Source organism: Acipenser ruthenus, unplaced genomic scaffold (genome assembly GCF_902713425.1).
Source record: "Acipenser ruthenus unplaced genomic scaffold, fAciRut3.2 maternal haplotype, whole genome shotgun sequence".
NCBI classification, from domain to species: Eukaryota; Metazoa; Chordata; class Actinopteri; order Acipenseriformes; family Acipenseridae; genus Acipenser; species Acipenser ruthenus.
In genome coordinates, this window is record NW_026708568.1 from 27945 (window position 1) to 34050 (window position 6106).

Below are 6106 nucleotides of genomic sequence, written 5' to 3' on the forward strand. Positions count from 1 at the left end.
ATAGAATACAACTATGTACCAACTATAAAAGATCCTCAGTGAAAGGGTTCATTTTTACTGGACAACACTGGTAAAAGGAACTTAATATATATACACACACCTCAAAGAATACAGCTGTGTACCAAACATGAATACAATATCTCAGTGTACCGTTCAGTCCTCAATATGGCGGCCACAATAAGCCTGAGGTCAGTTTCATGGTGTGCAACATATTTAGCATCAAGGGATTATATGACCCTGCAAATACAAAGTTACTATCTCACTATGGGGCATGGCAGCTTTACACACACACCCCAAAAAAAAATTGGAGAAAAGGGTTCTTTTTTTCTTGCACAACACCCACGATAAAATACCCCTGTGCACCAAGTAAGGAGTCAGGGTTTGTACCTCAAAATATGTTATGGGAAGGTAGTCATGTCACTGTACTAAAGAAAGACAGTTGTAAGCACATCCCAAAGACTGTCGATAAGCAGTGTGGCAGGACAGAGCCCTGCCTGTAAATACAATGTTGGTGTTATGTGTTTTGGGTGGTGGTTGGCAGGGATGGGGTTAATTCCTATCCCTGCCAAATACATGTGAGAATGTGGCTGTTCCCTGATTAGACAACTGGTGGTAATTGGGAACAGCCAATTGATACAAAAAGGGATTCTGAAGGTCCATTAGAGAGAGAGTACCAGGGTACTGTGTGTACAAAGAAACCTTGAGTGTTTGTAGTTTAAATGTTAAACAACTGTGTTGTAAAGTAGCTGGTGTTTTGGGATACAGGGAAACAGCTGTCCCGTCTTAGTTTACTTTAAGAAAGTGTTTAGTCTCAGTTTCCAAATGGAGATAGGCTTTTGTTTTGTTTGTTTACTTTGTGTTTGCAACTGAATAAATCTACAGGCATCGCCCTGTTTTATTTCATTCTGTGGTCCAGTGATGATCTTTACACCAGAAGACAAGTGAAAAAGCTCCTGTAAGTGGCAGAGCACACCCCACTTTGCCACAGCAGCTAAAATTTTAAAGTGTAAACATTAAACAAAACGCCCCTTCAAGTGCTGTAAAACCACCCGAGTAACTAGAACATGTCTTATGTACAATACCCATGCCTCACTGACTAAATTAGATAAGATGGAAGTTTTGCAGGTTCTCCTCATTACATGTCCAGACTATACTCATCATATCAGCTGAAAATTATGATGACAGGACATCTTACATTCAGCTAGCTTGATGGTTTAAAATCTTCAGTTATAGAAACAGCATGACAGTAAAAAGAATTCCGGGTAATGGTAGTTAATAACAAGTAAAAATGCTGATCTTGTCAGTGCGTGCCCACAGATCTAAACATTTCTTAAGGAAAAAAAACTAAAAACATTATGAATGTGGTTGAGAGGGAATAAAAACTACTACCACGGAAGGTGTGGTTATCCCCTGGCAACAGCCCCGGCAATATAATGCTTTATTACCATCTATTGTTCAAGGCTTTTAATTACTGCACTGGTTTTAATGTTGTTTTTTATGTCTGCTGGGTTCATGCTGTAATGATTTCCAACCATTTACAGTGTGTACTCAGGATGCTCGTCAGCCAATCCAACGTAGGTTTAATTGACTTATAAGATGAATATGACTAGTGGTTTCTTAAACTAAAATTAACATATTACTGCAAGTTTAAAACTATTAGCTCTTTGTTTGAAGGTCTTAGTATAAAAACTGATCCACAGCCTAGAGGAACTTTCAAAAGCAAAAACCAGAATGCATCAATCTCCAAAAGACAACCAAACCACTTGAGACTGTAAATCAAGTAGATGTATTAACTGCACATAAGTGACATAGCATCCATCCCTTTCAACGCCGCTTTTCACACCGTTGTTTCATCTTCCTGACAGTAAAACTTCAGTTCAGAGCATTCTATGTTGAAAAAAGTTAAAATAAACACTCGTGCCGACAAGAAACTTCAAAGTGCTTAAGATGTCAAGGCAGGAACTGAAATCCTTTCCCCATCTCACCCAGCAAGCTTTTTCAGCTGCTGCCTGTATTTTCTTAGGGGACTTATTTAAATTTAGATTGAGGACTAAATCCGAGGAGCTGCAGAGGCCAAGCTCAGCAAATAGCTGTGGATTTGTGCCTTTCATCTTCACTGCACAATTACCAAAACCTTCCAGCATTGTTGGTGCGTGTCCTTCTGAAGTAACGGAAGTGTTGCTGCCCACAGGCTTTACAGCAACTTCAAATCACAATTTTCCATTTGAACACAAACTTGTTTTTCATGACTTTTCTCCCAATTACACTGAAGGCCAAGGTTATTCTTTGTAACTGCATAGTGGGAACTCAGTTCTTGCTCAACAAGCTGAAAGAAGTATTGGAACATTCCATTCTGATAAATCATAAATACAGAATTGTGGTATTGAGACAGCCCTGTTAGATTGTGATACAAGGGGTGAGAAATGTGTTACCTTATACGAGAAAGCCATCACAGAGAAGCAGTGGTTCCCCAAAATGTTACCTAAATCAATATTTTAATAGGTAGACGGGAACCTAAAAGTAGATCTATTTATTCGATGGGATATTGGTTCTTTATTATACCTTACAAAATGGGTTTCTGAAACATTAACTGTGAAACTAATACCCTTTTTGCTTGCCCCTTAACATTTACAGTAGGTCTATTGGGCTTTTTCTAGGAAATAAATAAATAAATAAATAAATGAATGAAAAAATAAATACAATTTTGCTGACAAAAATAATGCATCCCTGGGGCAGAATGTCAGGGGAATGGCATATCAAAAATAATATTTTAACAAGAGCTGAATCATTGATAGGACCTTTGTGAAATTACTGGCACAGAGTTCATTTTTCCTGTCCGATCAAACTTGAAATTCCAAAATACAGTTGCGTACAGATTATGAAGCTAATCTCTCACAGCATTACGTCTTTATCATCTGGAAACCACAAGACCCCATCATGGCATCTCGAATGATGTATAGTAGTTGAAATAACTGGCCGTGGCAACAGATTGACAAATCACATAGCTCCCCTCACAAGGGCTACTTGAGTACATTTGATATGCCGTGTATTTTGTATATAAATTCTAGTTTGTTGAATATTTCTACCAACACTACTGCAGCTGCTAATACTACATGCAAGGAGGACTGATTAACACACAAAAAATCTCACCATATATTTCTTGTTGGAAACAGAGTCTGCACTATGCAGTATTTGGCTGTATTTATTGTTTCAACCAAGTGTTTCGTTTCCTGTCAACTGCACTGTATATCATTTTGGAAAACAAACAAATGGATGATGTGAAGTTTATCCCAACTTAACAAAAATACAAACTGCAGGAAATCATGTTCCTTGAAATAAGCCGACGCCCCTTGCCTGAACTCGCCCTACACCTCACATCCTGCAGTACTTTGTCAGCATGACGAACTGCTCTTCCAATTAATTCACAGAGGTCCTCATAACTTTAGGCGGCACCAATCCTTTTTAGGTCTAAACAATAGACAACACTAAAATAACTACTGTACACAGAACCATGAGAAACAATCTATATTCAGAGGACTTTGATCAGAAAAACACTGCTACTGTCTGCGACACTGAGATGAAGAGTTAATGCAAACTGGAAACACAAGACAAGGCGGGATGCTGCTAAAGAATCAATGTCATGCTTATTCCTTTGTGAAAACCAATACAGAATATGTCAGCAATCAGTTTCAGTGCATGCGTTTGTGAGGGCCGGTCACCAGTTTAGTTTGAGCACTGGCAACACTGCACTTTGAATTCAAATTCATTGCTTTACCAGAAGAATGCAGCAATGATCACAATAGTATGTAATAACAAAGATGGAAATAAGACTACTATTGCAGTTTTACCCATTCCAGATTTTAATGTGAGTTTGATTAGTCACATTTTCTATCTAACAAGTTCAGGAGTGTCTTACGTAGTAAAACCAGGAATGGATCAAACCGCTATGCAATGGGAGTCTTACTTGAGTTGTAACATCCTGTTTACAAACACTGTCTGACCTCTATGCATTTTTAGAGTTGGGAGGGACCATTGCACAAGGGGGTCAAGTGACTTGCCCAAGGTCACACAAAGAGCCAGTTCAGTGACCAAGCTCTAATTTCACCTAAACTGTTGTGAACTTCCATTCGCTATACAAGTCCCTTATACTGCAGTTTTGGGGAAGAAAAAAAAAAAAAAAAAAAAAAACACACACATTTTAGAACACATCTATTTTAATTTTAAAACACAATATTTGGTCCAACACACGAGGTTAAAGTAATCTCTTCCACAGCTGCTTTATTGTCATTAAACAATCAGCTGCTTCCCCTACTGACTGACATGCTTTCTTTCATCCAGGAACATGCTTTGACCCAGAAGACACTACCGAGGTGAAACGACCCAGGAAGCAAAGCAGTAACAACTTTACTGAGACTGCCTAGTGTAGTACCAGATGTCATTTCAAAATGAAACGTTTGCAACATCTGTTTCTTTAAAAATTGCACATTTGAGACCTATGTAGCTAAATTCATTACATTATTATTTCTTAAATTAAACTTGTTGCAATACAGGCATATGGGAGGCAACACCACATTAAAGAAATGTAGTGAAATATTAAGAATATGGCTTGCATATACTGTATAGGATATTTTCTGGTTCCAGTCCACTGAATAAAAACCAAAACGACAGCTTCTGCCTATTATGGTAAAATGTATGATGTGCACTGTACAGGCAGATCACTGGAATGTTTCCCACCTGCCACTTATCATGTTACTTCTGGTAACACCTGCTCCCAAAGTGTCTTAAAGTGTATGGTTTATCAAATTTCTTGTGCATCAGCCTAATCTGTGCTGGTATACATCTATGTTGAAATCCATCACTTATATGCAGTAGATTAGCTAGTTCATACTGTCAAATGTGTCGTTCCCAACAGGCCAAAAAGGTTAATGAGGTTTTGGTATTTCATGCAAATACTTCAAAATCAGGCTTCACAGTTCACTCCAATTTGTCATATCATCCCGAGTTCATAAAAAATAAGAGAACTCCCCCAAGTGCTTGTTTTTTCCTGTTTAGTTTTTAAAAAAACGTGTGGGTGTAGACAATTTCACATTGGGCTTTCCCTTCAAGTCTTAAAATTGTCATGACAAACATGCAAGCCCACTAACAAGTTAACAAAAGCAACATAATATAAAGTTAACAAAATCAACATATTATACAAAAACACAATGCAGACTTCGTACTAGTTTTCCCATTGATAAATCCTCTTCCCAGGCTTAAGACACACAATAAGCTCCTAATCCGAAAGGAAGGAACTAGTAATAAATGAGGTTCTGAGTGGGAGCTTGTTTTTCATTAGGAAGCCCTTTTATACTGCCCTTTTATACTGCCAACAGTCCATTTAGGGTAGCATGGGCTTTAGACAGAAGGGGACACAGGCAGGTATTTTCAATAGTGAATCCCATCCTCCGTCTTTCAAAGAGAAAAACAAACAAACTGGAAATCCACAATAATACAGCTGGGGGGGGGGGGGGGGGGGGGGTAATTGGAAAAGGGAAAGCTGAATGGCATTTAAGCGCACTTGAACTGTTCAGTATTTCTTTCAAGATTTAAATTCTCACAAGGTCCAGACTGCATTAGGTCCAGAATCTGTATCTTATGTATGAATTACTGTGTGGGAAAAAAACAGAAGCACAATTTCCACAATACGCATTTAAGAAATGGTATATTAGTATTGGCAGGCCAACTATATTATTATATATTAAAAACAAACATATGTAATGTAAACACGCCATTTACTCACCTTGCTTCATATAAATGTACTGAAAGTAAGTTTAACTGAAAGACTATCCCCATAGCTCATTAGGAGTATGAATAACCAATACAATAGAGCTACCTGTGCTCCTGAGCACAGATTTGTTGCACTGACTGACTGGTGTGAAGCTAAAAATGGAAAATACCTTGCTTTTCATACTCAAATACAGACAGTAAACAGGTTATTATGTTACAGTCACTTTAGTGGCACATCATACATTGTAAAACACTACAGCCTGCATTGTTCTCACATATTCAAATAAAGAACAAAGAGCATAAAATTGAGCTCAGACGTAAAATCTGGAAATCTTGTCAG